The sequence below is a fragment of the Macrobrachium rosenbergii genome, chromosome 37, assembly GCF_040412425.1.
Source record: "Macrobrachium rosenbergii isolate ZJJX-2024 chromosome 37, ASM4041242v1, whole genome shotgun sequence".
Lineage (NCBI taxonomy): Eukaryota > Metazoa > Arthropoda > Malacostraca > Decapoda > Palaemonidae > Macrobrachium > Macrobrachium rosenbergii.
The window spans coordinates 5212844-5230514 of record NC_089777.1 but is presented as its reverse complement, the minus strand read 5'-3'; positions in this window follow the sequence as shown (position 1 = coordinate 5230514).

The window sequence follows — 17671 nt, the reverse complement described above, 5'->3', positions numbered from 1 at the left end:
GAGACATGACACAGCTACCCACCCCTGCAAACCTGTTTGTATGCCACAGGTTGGGGCAGGGTAGGTAGGGGACCAGGAGGGTATGGGAGAAAGCAGCACTGGGTTCCAGCATGTGTAGCGTCCACCAACAAGCTTGTATATATATATATATATATATATATATATATATATATATATATATATATATATATATATATATATATATATATATATATATATATATATATATGATATATATATATGTGTGTGTGTGTGTATGTGTGCATTTGAGTTAGGTGTTCACTTCCCCATCACTAGCCTATGAAATGAAAAGAAAAAATAATAAGAAGAAAGACATAAACTGAAAAAGTTTTATGTCAAATGATAACAGTTTACAAAAGATACGAAATATGACAATTCCCATATATTATTTATAGTAAATATACATTTAACATAGCAAAACAAGCCTTGTAGAGGGTAGTGCATCAGTACACCTCATGTGGTACACTGTAGGCATTGCTTAAGGTTCATTGCAGCATCCCTTCCTTAGGCCCCTAGTTGCAATCTCTTTCATTCCTTTTACTGTAACTCCGTTCATACTATCTTTCTTTTATCTTACTTTCAACCCTCTTCTAACAATTGATTCATAGTGCAACTCCAAGGTTTTCTCCCGTTACCCCTTTAAACCCTTCTTTACTCTCAATTTCCCTTTCAGTGCTGAATGACCTATTGCTTGGCCATTGGGCCTAAATTTTATGGTCCAATTCCAGTAATCGAACATAAAGTACATAAACAGTTCCAAAAGATGATTTACTATGGCTGTAATAAATTTATTGAAAAGGAAGGGAAAATATTGTCCAAAAATACCTGTAACGCTTGCGCTTAGTCAAATGCTATTTAATGAACAGCTGAATAGGCATAATGCCATTAAGTTTGGTTTTCGCCTTTCTGATACAAAATGACTGTAACGTGAAGGTCTGGTTTGTCCAGTGCTTCATGCAGGATTTTAAAATCTTGGTGTGTGTAACTTTGGTTTCGCTTGTGAGAGGAATCTCTAAAAGCTGAGTGCGACGGTTTTGTGTGTGATGTCCCTGTTCTGGTGGTCTTCCCAAATCCGTTCAGAAATTCTGGGTTGCAACTAACGGTTTCAACTACCCAAATAGGTTCTGTGGCCTTTCTGTTCAGTGATAATTCTGTTCTTGTGGTCTTCCCAAATCCTTTCGGAAATTTTGAGTTGCAACTAACGGTTTTAACTACCAAAATAGGCTCTGTGGCCTTTCTGTTCAGTGATAATTCTGTTCTTGTGGCCTTCCCAAATCCATTCGGAAATTCTGGGTTGCACCAAAATAGGCTCTGCGGCTTTTCTGTTCAGTGATAAATCTGTTCTGGTGGTCTTCCCAAATCTGTTCTGGAATTCTGGGTTGCAACTAACGGTTTTAACTACCAAAATAGGCTCTGTGGCCTTTCTGTTCAGTGATAATGCTATTCTGGTGGTCTTCCAAAATACGTTCGGAAATTCTGGGTTGCAACTAACGGTTTTAGCTATCAAAATAGGCTCTATGGCCTTTCTGTTCAGTGATAATACTATTCTGGTGGTCTTCCCAAGTACGTTCAGAAATTCTGGGTTGAAACCAACGGTTTTAACCACCAAAATAGGCTCTGTTCCTTTCTGTTCAGTGATGATTCTGTTCCGGTGGTCTTCCCAAATCCGTTCGGGATTTCTGGGTTGCAACTAACTGTTTTAACTTCCAAAATAGGCTCTGTGGCCTTTCTGTTCAGTGATAATACTGTTCTGGTGGTCTTCCCAAATACGTTCAGAAACTCTGTGTTGCAACCAATGTTATCAGCTACCAATATACCTGGTATTACAGCCAAAACAAGGCATGAAGATAAGCCTGTGGTAAGGAACCTTCCTCGCTTAGGTAAGAACCCATTGTGAATAGTAATATATACAAGCAGAAACTTTATTAAGAGAGGCATTTCTTAAAAGTTTGGCCAGATTTTTTTTTTCAAAGCTAACATTCCCTAAGTCTGGTAGTTTAATACGTATATGACGTCATTTTGTAGGCCTATATTTAAAACTGTGGTTACTGGAGTGAATTTTTTGTTTGTATTTTATCGAGAAAGGATTAAAAGACTCTTTGAAGTTGTGTGACTGGAAAAGAATAGAAACATGTAACGTTGCCACTACGAAGCAGGAACAAATATCATATTTTGATTAACAAGGCTCTTCATGCTGTTAACAAGTAAGTGAAAAGAAGCTTCAGAAATGAAAACTTATGAAATAAGTGTGGGACTTCTGTAAACTGACTTGGATTTATCTCACAACGATATAAGGGATGGGATTTTGCAATTATTTTCAATATCACATATCTATTTCATGCTGGGATGTACCGTACATTCGATTGGTCAAGAAATCTGTTGTTGTGTTCGACTTCTTTGAAGATTAAACTCGTCTACGTGTATCATCGAGCCTTGGCTGGTCATTTGTCCTGAATTTGGTGTCCTCTCTAGGGATGTACCTTACTAAAATAACCATCAGCATTTCATTTAACTTCTTAGGAACTTGATATGATATAGTATCTGAAATATTAAGTGTCTGAGAAGCTTCATTAATGCGATCCCTATTGGCTGCAGATTTCAGCCAGACCGTTTTTCCAGTGGTGGCATTAGGAATATTACAGATGACAGATATGTTCATCTCAACGGCACGATGCTCGGAAGTACCTATATACTCGCAGACCTTGGACGTGGCAATAGAAATATGCGTGGGTTCCTCAATTAGTTGAATAAAATCAGAGTATACACAGAACTCAAGAGCAGACCGGCCATGTTGATCTGTGGAATTTGAATTTAGCCACTCACTGTGCTTTGCATTACAGTCTCCACAAATAACGAATGAAGCTTTTGAATCCTGTGACTGAACCATACTAGTCCTTTCCAAAAGACAGTCATATGTAGAGCCGTCGATATTTGGATTGCGGTAAACAGCAAATACTTAGACACTGTAGAACTTACTGAAAATTTCAAAACTAAGAACATGGCAACTACACTCCAAATTTTTCTGACGATAAATAGGTCATCCAGGCTTAGTGTATACAGCAATACTTTGCGTGTGTAGGATGTTACGACAATAAATAAAATCATGGCTATCGAATTCTGGGATTAAAAATTCACCCTTTGACCTATTAATACTTACAAGTGTCTCAGATAAAATCATCAAGTCGAAGTTACGGCCTCAACTCGGGAGATCAGGAAAATTTGACCATAAGCTTTGAATATTTGATTAAAGTACTCTGTAATTTTGTGTAATGTAATGAGTAGCAGGACCACGGTTCAGCTCAATGCCCCTCGAAAGAAGTAAACTTAACAACATAAAATAAAAGCAGAACTAATAAATAGACCCATAACAACAGTAACATTGTAAAAATCAACAGAACAACAAACAATAAAATCAACAACAGTATTTACATTATTTAAAATAATTTCAAGAAAGGATGAACAAAAGATGACCATATGCCATTAAAAAAAAGCACCGGAAGCAACTGGTAACAAGGTGGAGCTGGCACACCTTGTAAGACAAATAAAAAATAAGCCATGTTTGCCACAACAACTTAGGGCGACAGCCTGAATGGATTTAGAAATTCTAAAAAGCTTAGAGTTAAGAATTAGGTAAAGAAGAAGTCGCTTTCCTGATAATCCACCAAGCAACTCTTGCTTTCTTATCAGCCACTCCTACGCACTAAAAAAAAAAAAAAAAGAGGAAAAATGCCTGATTGTACCCTCAGGCAAGGGAACTCAAACCTAAGACCATGGAAGGCCACGGTAAAATGGCTATGGCCCAGGCCAAGGTTGGAGAACAAGATTTGCATTCAGAGCAATCTTCTCTTGGAAAGGTTGCCTGTCCATTCCACCCGCTGCACGCTGGTTTGATTTCAGTGTCCTTCTCCTAGAAGAGTTGCTTGGTTAGACTAAAAAGTCTTCTACTCTCTCTCTCTCTCTCTCTCTCTCTCTCTCTCTATATATATATATATATATATATATCTATATATATATATATATCTATATATATATATATATATATATATATATATATGTGTGTGTGTGTGTGTGTGTGTGTGTGTGTGTGTGTGTGTATGTGTGTGTATGTATATTGTTAGATTCCGAGTCTTAGAGCTCAAAGCCTCGAAGCAAATCTATGCCTCAGGAGATTATGTTCCTTCTACTGAACAGAATTCCTCTGTCATCTCACCAAGTCAACAGTCAGTTTTCCTGCAGATTCAGAGGGGGCTGCTCAGAGCTGACACTAGCTGATTGGGAATCAACCTGGAACTTGTTTTTCATCGAAGCAAAGATCATTATCTGATCTTCGGTTTCATTAATTGAAGCGTTTAATGAAAAAGAAGAGGGAAAGGAGACTGAGTAAAAGACTAAGAAGTAGGAGCAGTTAGGGGCCGAAGTAACTCTTCAAAAACCCCATTCAGTAATGCCTACTGTGCACTATGTGAGGTGCACTGATTGCACTACCCTCCTTTAGTATTAAGGACCATGAAAACAGGCTTTTAGTGGCCAATGATGAACAGGCCTGTAGTGGCCACTGAAAAACAGGACTGTAGTCACCACTAAAAAACAGAATTATAGTGGCCAATGAAAAGCAGGAATGTAGTGGCCACTAATAAACAGAACTGTAGCATCCACTGAAAAACATGCATGTAGTGGCCACTGAAAAACAGAACTGTAGTGGCCACTGGAAAAGCAGGAATGTAGTGGCCACTGAAAAACAAGAATGTAGTGGCCACTGGAAAAACAGGCCTGTAGTGACCACTGAAAAACAGGTATATAGTGGCCACTGAAAAACAGGCATGCAGTGGCCACTGAAAAACAGAACTGTAGTGGCCACTAAAAAACAGGTATGTAGTGGCCACTGAAAAACAGAACTGTAGCAGACACTGAAAAACAGGAATGTAGTGGCCACTGAAAATAAAAAATGTAGTGACCACTGAAAAACAGGAACGTAGTGTCCACTGGAAAAACAGGCCTGTAGTGACCACTGAAAAACAGAACTGTAGCGACCAATGCAAAACAGGCTTGTAGTGGCCACTGAAAAACAGGAACGTAGTGGCCACTAGAAAAACAGGCCTATAGTGACCACTGAAAAACAGGTATGTAGTGGCCACTGAAAAACAGGCCTGTAGTGGCCACTGAAAAACAGAACGGTAGTGGCCACTGAAAAACAGGCCTGTAGAGGCCACTGAAAAACAGAACTGTAGTGACCACTGAAAAACAGAACTGTAGAGGCCAATGAAAAAGCAGGAATGCAGTGGCCACTGTAAAACAGGAACGTAGTGGCCACTGGAAAAATGTGCCTGTAGTCACCACTGAAAAACAAGTATGTAGTGGCCACTGAAAAGCAGGCCTGTAGTGGCCACTGTAAAACAGAACGGTAGTGGCCACTGAAAAACAGGCCTGTAGAGGCCACTGAAAAACAGAACTGTAGTGACCACTGAAAAACAGAACTGTAGAGGCCAATGAAAAAGCAGGAATGCAGTGGCCACTGTAAAACAGGAACGTAGTGGCCACTGGAAAAATGTGCCTGTAGTCACCACTGAAAAACAAGCATGTAGTGGCCACTGAAAAGCAGGCCTGTAGTGACCACTGTAAAACAGAACTGTAGTGGTCACTGAAAAACAGAACTGTAGTGGCCACTGAAAAACAGGAATGTAGTGGCCACTGAAAAACAGGCCTGCAGTAGCCACTGTAAAATAGAATGGTAGTGATCACTGAAAAACAGAACTGTAGAGGCCACTGAAAAACAGGCCTGTAGTGGTCACTGAAAAACAGAACTGTAGTGGCCACTGAAAAACAGAACTGTAGTGGCCACTGAAAAACAGGAATGTAGTGGCCACTGAAAAACAGGCCTGTAGTGGTCACTGAAAAACAGAACTGTAGTGGCCACTGAAAAACAGGAATGTAGTGGAAACTGAAAAACAGGAATGTAGTGGCCATTGAAAAACAGGAATGTAGTGGCCACTGAAAAACAGAACTGTAGAGGCCACTGAAAAACAGAACTGTAGAGGCCACTGAAAACTAGGTATGTAGTGGCCATTGAAAAGCAGGTCTGTAGTGGCCACTGAAAAATAGGTATGTAGTGGCCATTGAAAAGCAGGTCTGTAGTGGCCACTGAAAAACAGAACTGTAGTGGCCACTGAAAAACAGGCCTGTAGTGGCCAATGAAAAACAGAACTGTAGTGACCACTGAAAAACTGAACTGTAGCTGCCAATGAAAAACAGGAATGCTTTGGCCACTGAAAAACAGGAATGTAGTGGCCACTGGAAAAACAGGCCTGTAGTCACCACTGAAAAACAAGTATGTAGTGGCCACTGAAAAACAAGCCTGTAGTGGCCACTGTAAAACAGAACTATAGTGGCCACTGAAAAACAGAACTGTAGTGGCCACTGAGAAACAGGAATGTAGTGGCCACTGAAAAACAGAACTGTAGTCACCACTGAAAAACAGGAACATAGTGGCCACCGAAAAACAGAACTGTAGTGGTCCGCTGAAAAACAGATATGTAGTGGCCACTGAAAAACAGAACTGTAGTGACAACTGAGTAACAGGCTTGTAGTGGACACTGAAAAACAGGTATGTAGTGGCCACTGAAAAACAGAACTGTAGTGGCCACTTGAAAACAGAAACATAGTGCCCACTGTAAAAGCAGGCCTATAGTGACCACTGAAAAACAGGTATATAATGGCCACTGAAAAACAGAGCTATAGTGGTCCACTGAAAAACAGGCCTGTAGTGGCCATTGAAAAACAGCAATAGTGGTCCACTGAAAAACAGGCCTGTAGTGGCCGCTGAAAAACAGAACTGTAGTAGCAACTGAATAACAGGCCTGTAGTGGACAACGAGAAACAGGGCTGTTGTGGCCACTGAAAAACAGAACTGTAGTGACCATTGAAAAACAGAACTGTAGTGGCCACTGAAAAACAGGTATGTAGTGGCCACTGAAAAACAAGCCTGTAGTGGCGACTGAAAAACTAAACTGTAATGGCCACTGAAAGACAGGCCTTTAATGGGCACTGAAATATAGACCTGAGTGGCCACTGAAAAACAGAACTGTAGTGGCCACTGAAAAACAGGCCTGTAGTGGCCACTGAAAAGCAGGCCTGTAGTGGTCACTGAAAAACAGACATGTAGTGGCCACTGAAAAGCAGGTATGTAGTGGCCACTGAAAAGCAGGCCTGTAGTGGCCACTGAAAACAGGCCTGTAGTGGGCACTGAAAACAGGCCTGTAGTGGCCACTGAAAAACAGATCTGTAGTGGCCACTGAATAACAGGCCTGTAGTGGCCACTGAAAAACAGAACTGTAGTGCCCACTGAATAACTGGCCTGTAGTGGCTACTAAACAACAGGCTGTAGTGGCCACTGAAAAACAGAGCTGTAATGGCCACTGAATAACAGGGCTGTAGTGGTCACTGAAAAACAGGTATGTAGTGGCCACTGAAAAACAGAACTGTAGTGGCCACTGAAAAACTGGCCTGTAGTGGCCACTGAAAAGCAGACATGTAGTGGCCACTGAAAAGCAGGTATGTAGTGGCCACTGAAAATAGAACTGTAGTGGCCACTGAAAAAAAATTAGCAGCCAATGAAAAACAGAACTCTAGTGGCCACTGAAAAACAAGCCTGTAGTGGGCACTGAAAACAGGCCCTGTAGTGGCCACTGAAAAACAGGTATGTAGTGGCCACTGAAAAACAGGTATGTAGTGGCCACTGAATAACAGGCCTTTAGCGGCCACTGAAAAACAGAACTGTAGTGCCCACTGAATAACTGGCCTGTAGTGGCTACTAAACAACAGGCTGTAGTGGCCACTGAAAAACAGAACTGTAATGGCCACTGAATAACAGGGCTGTAGTGGTCACTGAAAAACAGGTATGCAGTGGCCACTGAAAAACAGAACTGTAGTGGCCACTGAAAAACAGGCCTGTAGTGGCCACTGAAAAGCAGACATGTAGTGGCCACTGAAAAGCAGGTATGTAGTGGCCACTGAAAATTAGAACTGTAGTGGCCACTGAAAAACAGACATGTAGCAGCCAATGAAAACCAGAACTCTAGTGGCCACTGAAAAACAAGCCTGTAGTGGGCACTAAAAACAGGCCCTGTTGTGGCCACTGAAAAACAGGTATGTAGTGACCACTGAAAAACAGGTATGTAGTGGCCACTGAATAACAGGCCTGTAGCGGCCACTGAAAAACAGAACTGTAGTGCCCACTGAATAACTGGCCTGTAGTGGCTACTAAACAACAGGCTGTAGTGGCCACTGAAAAACAGAACTGTAATGGCCACTGAATAACAGGGCTGTAGTGGTCACTGAAAAACAGACATGTAGTGGCCACTGAAAAATAGAACTGTAGTAGCCACTGAAAAACAGGTATGTATTAGCCACTGAAAGACGGGCCTGTTGTGGCCACTGAATAACGGGACTGTATTGGCTACTGAAATAGGCTTCTTTATCAGCCACAAAAAAGAGACGAGGGGAAAAAAACCCAGTGCCCATGTCCCAATTTATATGTTTTCAGTGTCTACACCTCTTTTTAGATTCAGGCAGATGAGTAAAAAGAAGTCTTTTACTTTAAAGTATCCTTTTCTTTTACATTAGTTACACTGCCTGGTCTGACACTTTCTGATAGCATTCACTGCTTTCGCACAGGTCTTGCCTCTGAGGAAGGTTTTCAAAATCACCTTGACATCTTGTAAAGCAACTTTATAAAAGTTACACACACACAAACACTTATAAGTTAAGTATACCTTAGTTTTACCAGACCACTGAGCTGATTAACAGTTCTCGTAGGGCTGGCCCAAAGGATTAGTCTTATTTTACGTGGCTAAGAACCAACTGGTTACCTAGCAACGGGACCTACAGCTTATTGTGGAATCCGAACCACATTATAGCGAGAAATGAATTTCTATCACCAGAAATAAATTCCTCTAATTCTTCATTAGCCGGCCGGAGACTCGAACTCGGCCCTTACCTATCGAGTGCTAGCCGACAACTCTACCGACTCGCCCAACGAACTACAAACACATACACACACATATATATGTATATATATAATATATATATATATATTTATATAATATATATATATATATATATATATATATATATATATATATATATATATATATATATATATATATATATATATATATATATATATATATATATATATATATATATATATATATATATATATATATATATATATATATAATAGGAGTGGGTGCAGGAAAACAAGCAGATTCCATGTGCAGTAATTTAATCCTACGATTCGTGACCTTTTGTCACACCATCTGAGACATATATAAATGAAATATCAGACATTAGAGTACTTTCAAAACATTAAGTAAATATATGGAAATATATGCACTGAAATACACTTAAAAATTATACATAAAAAACCACGGAATTTAAATTATATAAAAATGAATTAGGCACTAAGTAAAATCACAGACACACTAAAAGGCTATGCAATGAATTACACATACATTAAACATAAAAGAAGAGAATTTAAAATTACACAATAAAAAGGGGAATAACAAAACCAGTAAGTAAAATCACAGACACACTACGGACAAACACCAAATTTCAAAGCAAGAGTAAAAAGCACACTAAAATTCACATAAACGTACAGACCAGAGAACCGAAAATATAAACAACCAAATTAGGCAATAAACAATGGAACAGCCGTAGTTTGGGTATTAAGAGAAGGGACTTTCAATGTGATATTGAGGCTCTTAAGTATAAGCAATTCTAATGTTTCTTTTGCTTGGCCTATAATTTTGAAATAATCATACTTAATAGGTGTTTTACAGTTGTTAGCATGGTTTCTAATGTTGGACAATTCCGGGCTGGATAGTCTGCAACCAGTACGGTGACTTATTCCAACATGGGAATCAGCTCTCACCTTGAGTAAACGTCGGGTCGAACCCACGTAATTACCCAAATTACATCCGGGCCACTTATATACTACGCCCGACGTCATCAAGGGACAGAGCCGATCTTTCACAGAAAACAATGAGCCAATAGTTCTACGATTTTTCGGAATAAGGTTCAGGTTGAAGGCTCCAATGTACTTGTGGATCACCTTAATAACTTGGTTCTGAAAATTGTGATTATTTGTTAAATATGGAAAACTGGCAAACATAAGAAGTTATTAAGGTGATCCACAAGTACATTGGAGCCCTCAACCTGAAACTTATTCAAAAAAATTCCAATATGTAAAGTGTGAAAAATTAAGAGATTGCAGACACAAGAACACACAAAAATAATAATTTCACTAAGGCAAAAATTCTCTCAATATACCTTATTATACCATGATGATAACAAGTAAAATTCACTTTACCTTACACAAGCTTGTGAAAACTTTCACAAAATCACCTGAAATGCAAGTGCTTGAGATTCACAAAACACTTTTTTGTTAGGCGCTGTTACACACTTTTCCTACATTCAGATCTCAAATACTAAGATTAATACCAGTGACCACACATGTATTTTGTGATAATAATTACTCTCTTTCGAAGAGAGAGAGAGAGAGAGAGGGGGGGGGAACCACACGAATGGTCTCTAAAATCAGAATGAACAAACTTTAGGATTCCAGCAAGAAATGAAACAATCAGATGACGTCATTACCAGAGCAAAACATGTTGGGGCCAACTAGTGTGTTAGAACAATGCAGTCTTACAAAACACGATGTAATTGATCGAGATATATGCATTTACTCTCAAAAAGGCATACAACTCGAGCAGAAAATCGTATGGGATGAAGCTCTCAATAAAATCTCAACACGATCAAAACAGACGGCAGCTGACTAGCTACAAACGGCATGCTTTCAAAACAAGATGAAGAACCAAAGTTGGTTTTCAAAAAAGTACATGAAACACTGCAAAATCATTCATCTTTTTCTCGTATGAGACAAAACCTTACACGACTCGATTGCCATTCCCTCACTTGTTAATGCGTTATCTTTCATGACAACAACTGAATCAAAACACTGCATACAAAATCACAAGTACAGAATGCTTGTTGCTGGGGGACAAAATGCGAGATCACATACTACGTTATTATTAGAATATATTGCTAATTCTAAATCATGCTGATAAGTTACCGAAATCACTAAGTCTTTTGAGATCTAACATTACACTATATACGGTATTTCAACAATTATTATCATTGCACAGAACACATGATAACTAGAACAGTAAATACATCAAAATCATGGAAAGATATACATTTTACAAGGCAATATCATGAATATATATATATATATATATATATATATATATATATATATATATATATATATATATATATATATATATATGTATATATATATACATACATATATATATATATATATATATATATATATATATATATATATATATATATATATATACATATATATATATATATATATATATATATATATATATATATATATATATATATATATATATATCGCATTTAATACGAAACTGGTTACTCAGTAAGCAAAATTTTGCAACGTTGGGTCTGGTCAGTTCTTGGAAGGGTAACTATTATGAAAACCCAACTGCCGTCGACTGATAAGCCCTGTTGAACATCCAATTGGCAGGGGATGGGTTTGCAAACTCACCCCTCGAATACTTGCTGAAAATGTGAAATATATAAGTACTACTTTCCTAATATTATTTATACCAAAAAAGTTTTGGTATGAATATACTTCTTCCTAGGAGAATTTTCCTTAGATATATAAGATAAAAGATTTATATATATATATATATATATATATATATATATATATATATATATATATATATATATATATATATATATATATATATAAATATATATATATATATATATATATATATATATTATATTTTATATATATACTCTGTATATATATTATAATATATATGATATGTATAAAAGACATCAGACATTTCCTGTGAAATCTATTCTTCAGAAAAGGAGAGACAAAAACAAGAAAAAGGTATAACGTCACCGCTGTGAATAGCCTTATGTTGGGCAGAACTGATTGTGGCATGATATGAAATATTATGAGTAAATTATTCTCTTCATATTGGTGTTCTTTCACAAGTATTTTGTTCACGGGTGTTGTCATAGTCAAAATATTTTCTTTAATATTTGTAAAACTACTTGTATTGGTATTACTAGAGTTGCACATACTGCTGGATAACTCTCAGTGTTTGAAGCTATTGTAAGTTGGACCAAATGCTGCCCGGGGCGTCATTTGTGGGGGTTAACTGCCCCCCTCAAGACTCAACTTGCACCCCCCAAGACCCAAGTTGCCCCCCCAAAAGCCTCAACTTGGCCCCCTCACCCCCAAGCCCCAAGAAGTAACAGCATGTTTTCTTTTTAAATGTGCAATCATAAATATATAAAATTTCTCTGAAATATTATGTTTCTTGATCTTTGTCTGTCTACTAGCTACCAGTGATGATGAGATAAAACATATAGTAGTGGAAGTATATAATTTTTGCTGAAATACCTTGCTCATGTGGCTTCAAAAACACATAAAATATCTCTAAAAAAAAAAAAACTCAGCTGATTGAGCTCGCTTCGCTGGCCAAACCGTCTTTGCCCCCCCCCCCCAACAAAAATCTGAAATGACGCCCCTGAATGCTATTATTATTATTATTATTATTATTATTATTATTATTATTATTATTATTATTATTATTATTATTATTATTAGTCACAAGATGAACCTTATTCATAGGGAACAAGCCCGCAGGGACCACTGACTTGAAATTCAAGCCTCCAAAGAATACAGTGTTCATTAGGAAGGAGGAAGAGGAGGTAAAGGGTAATATAGAAAGAAGAGTTGATCTCAGTTATTAAAAAGTAAAATATAATACAGTGGTGAATAATATAATTATGATTGTACTGAGGTCTTTGGTCAATCAAATTATCTAGGTGGACATTGGTTAGTTTACAGCTATTGTATTTTGGCCAAATGCTACCTAATATAATTATGATTGTACTGAGCTTTTTGCAATAAAATTATGTGTAGTTTGCTCTCTATCTATCTAGTGTTCATTAACAAAATTTTTTTCTCGAAAAATGGTGAACCCAAAAATCACAATGGTCCATCCAAGGTCCATGGACAACCAGTTGAAAGAACCAGTGTTCTGTAACGAAGAACTTTTTTATCTCTTATCTAGAGCACTTTGCTGAGTAGCGGGAGAAAAGCTAACAGTAAGTTCATTGTTATTTCTCTCTCTCTCTCTCTCTCTCTCTCTCTCTCTCTCTCTCTCTCTCTCTCTCTCTCTCTCTCTCTCTCCAGTTTTTTCTTTTATTTTCCCTTATCTGAATATCTTACTTCGAAGTTAGCACTTAATGAAACTGATTTGTGCAATAGCTCTGGTCATCTTTTCGGAAATTGCAACTCTCTCTCTCTCTCTCCAGTTTTTAGCACTTAATGAAACTGAATCGTGTACTAACTCTGGTCACCTTTTCGGAAATTAAAAAATTAATTGATGCAAGAAGCCTCTGAAATCTCGACACATAGTGATAATCGACCAATTACGTCAAAGGAAATGGCATGTGTCCCTCCGACCTTCGGGGACTGTGCTGTTTCTCATCATCGAGAAGCATTAGTCTACTCGAAAATTTATCTAGATTGATTTTTATCGTATGACTGAATTTTTATATTTTTTTTTATTTCGTCATTTTTCTCTCCGTAAATATATTCTATTTTCTTGTTGTCAACCACTGATAGCGAAAGATTTCGTCATCCGAAAAAAAAGGGTAAATAAAATAACGCTTATCTTTTCTTCCACAGCTGTTGAACTTCGTAGACGCGCTCTTTTCAAAGGATCTGAAAGTGTGTTTCTGGCTCAGTATCATCGAAAATTTTTTCGAAAATATTTCTCTCAATAGTTTTAAAGGCGTTTTCAGCAATGTCTGCAAGACTGTGGTATTTGAATGACCGCCTTTCATTTGACTTGGGGTTTTTCCACCGTTTTTTGGGCTTGTTCCAAAGTGTTTAGCAGCATGAAGTAATGAGAACCCTTTGATGATGGTGTTTTGGTATAAACTTTCAGCAAAAAATGGTGTTATTGCTGAGAGTGCTCCATGTAACATGTTATTTAACTATACTTGGGGACATCCTGAGGTGTGGAAGAAGATTGAACGAATGGCTGAGTCTTCTGTAGAAGTTGGTGATGAAGTTTTCATGAAGCCTCCTGATGCAAAGTGCACTTCTAGATGAGATGGGGTCGTGTGACAAAGGTAGCGTCAGAGAATAATGTTGATGTTGATGGTGTACCTCACCATGTATTAGATATACGTGGGATTCTTGATGAAAGTGATGAGGAATTGGGTGGGGGTTGTGATGAGGATGATGAGATAAAGAGTGAATCAGATTTGATTGAGCAGGCTGACATGCCTGAGTCCTCCAGGATGGTTCGACAGCGGCGGCCTCCTGTGTGGATGAGGGATTATGTGAGCCATTGATGTATAAATCATGGGGGGGTGTTGTGGTTGGAGGAAGAAGCAGCAGTAGTAGTGGTAGTAGATGGAGGAGCAGGAGGTGAAGATGTAGGAGGAAGAAGAAGTGTGTGAGTTGTTGTTGTTGAGACTTAAGAGTGAGCGGTCAAAAAAAGAACAGTCTTTCCGGTTGAGTTAGGGGGTTGCACTGGCCAGTGTCAAATCGACTAGTTGTACTGAAAGTTGTATTAGTAGTCTATCTTGGCAGCAGTCACAGCCGCTTGAGGTGAGTGTTCAATTTGTCATATTAACCACAGACCTGATCATAGGTCCTGTAAAGTCCCCGCTCAACGGGTTTTCTATGGTGAACCTTCCGTTTTCTACGGTGCCTTTCCCATCTTAGGTCACGCTAAATAGCCACATTTTTATCTATGCAAATACGTATCTATTACTGATTTATTTATGCCTTTTTATGTTGTACATGTGTCAAAACATTGTTGTGTCAATTCTTGTAAGTTTACTTTTTCATGTCATTTGTATTTACCTGTCCTGATTCACATCGAGAACAATTGACCTCGAGTCACCTGTATCCTTTGTATGACGTCCGCACGCCGCTTTATAAGCCGGCCTGCTTTCCCAATAAATTTACGGGCTGCTCTAGAAGCAAGAGCCCGTGCTGGCACAAGGCCAGCTAAATCTAAAACAACAACAACCCAATAAATCGCAATCAAGTAAGACACGCCAATTGCAGAGTACAAGCACCCTGGGAGCCTGAACTATTCAAGATAAACTTTACAGTCCTCCCTGCAAGCAAAGAAGCATGCACTGCTCAACAGCTAAGGCTAGCAGCCCAAGAGGCAATCAGGAAAACTGCAGCCACAAATGAATATTTTACGGATGGATCAGTAGATCTCAGCATCCCGGCAGCAGCAGCTGGGGTCCACTCAACAACCCTCAAAGGATGCTAGAGGCTCTCTGACAATGCCTCCACTCTACTAACTGAACTAATTGCCATTGCAAAAGCCCTAGAAGACTCTCAGCATAGGCAGGGAAACACAACAATTCATACTGACTCAAAAGGAGCAATACAGGCTATAACAAAAGGAAAAGCAAAAGAAAACATCAGACTTCTATCAAGCATATGGGCAATCGCAAGCCTCCATCAAAACAGGAACAGGCAAATAACATTAACCTGGATTCCGAGCCATGTGGGAATCCAAGGAAACAAAGAGGCAGATTCTTTAGCAAAAAGTGGGTTGCTACACAGCAACATTAGTATCAAAATCAGCCCCTCGCTCAAACAACTGAAAAACAAGGCAGCAGCACACTGCCAACTGCAGGAGGAAAGCAAAGTCAGAAGAACTGTTTTCAGTGGCTCAAAAACCACCAAATGGTACATGGACACCGTAAACCTAAAACCACAATATAACGAAAGACATGTCACGGGCCCTAGCAGTCATAATCCATCGGCTAAGGCTAGGGTACTAATGCACATGGCAAAGAATTGTAGACCACCCCCCAACCATGCAAGTACTGTGAAACAATCCCGGAAGAACCTCTGGAACACTACTTTCTTGACTGTACAGAAACAGAACAGTTAAGAACAAGTTATGAAGGAAATGAAAGAACAGCTACCCAAATAACAAAGCACATACTGGCAAACATTCATGAATTTGCAGGCTTCCTATGATCCTACTCACCACCAAGGTAACTCTAAAGAATCCATACCTTTATCCACCCACTCTCCTTCCCAATTCATAAATCAGACACAACAAACCCGACCCAGACAACAAATCAAAAGCCATACCATCTCATCGCTAGCTGCTGACTTTTAGAAATCACTCTCTCCCCTATCAAAATCACTTTTCATCCACCACAATCAACACCTAACAAATGCACAAAACACATACACACACAAGAATTAGGACCGGACAAGGAATATGGCTTTAGATCACCACGAGCTAGCATACTAGCTACCTGTGCCTACTACTCAATTCTTCTTTTTTTCCATCTGTTGGCCTCTCCCACTAGCCAACACTCACTGCTATCATACTTTTATCCTCATCTGATGGGTACCTTAGGGTTCAAAGAGGTTACAACCTTGCCTGTTAAATCTTTTCGCTTCAAAATCACCCCCACCAAAATCACTTTCATGCATCATAATAAAGTTTCCATCTAACCTACCCATCTCACAGACTCATCATCAACATAGAGTTACGGGCTGCTCTAGGAGCAAGAGCCCGTGCTGGCACAAGGCCAGCTAAATCTAAAACAACAACAACAACAACCCAATAAACCAGCAGTACATGTCCACCTGCTCATTATTTCGCACCTCTTACAGTCCTAGCGTTGCAAACACCTTTAGCAATGCCTACAGTGCACCACGTGAGGTGCACTGACGGCCACTAACCCCGTACAGTAGTCGTTATGACAAGGATGTAGCCCGTTTGAAATTTTATGCTGCAGTGGGTTGCAAGAATTTGTCATTTTAAACCGTTAGGTAGGCATAACGAACTATTCTGTATTTCGATTTCAAAATTGTGAGAAGACGGCTAAAAGAATTGTGTGAATATAACTGTTGTATTCGTAGTGAACAGCAATTTACAGGAGCTTGGGTATTATATTCTGCTATTAATCCCTTGATACCTTGAATAAAGGATTGCGGTGAAACATTGGTCTAAACAATTCCCAAACTTGGGCCACGATAGGAACTCACAACTGCAACCTGACGAAGAACCATTGTAACAAGTGAAATAGGTTGGCCACGATCAAGTGTCTAATTGAAAAGGTTACGCTAAACGTACAGGTGTATTATATCCTGACAGGTGACGGTATTCGTGGGATTTCGTACTAGGGCATAAAACTGCCATATCTTTTATGGCGAATTGCGGTACCGAGGAATGCCAGTTTATATTTTGATAGTAAAGACTCCCCCCTTACAACTAGTTGTTACTAGATGTTGCAATATGATGTAGTATAAAAGGAAATCCCCCCCCCCCTACCTCTCTCTCTCTCTAGTCGTGAGTACTGGAAGGAAGATAAGTCTAACTGTTTGATGTTTCTTATATGGGGATTTGATTTTTGGTCAGTAAGCGTAATTTTGAATTAAACACACACACACACACACACACACACACACACACAAAGAGAGAGAGAGTTCAACCAACAAAATTCACGTCGCGTGGGAGAG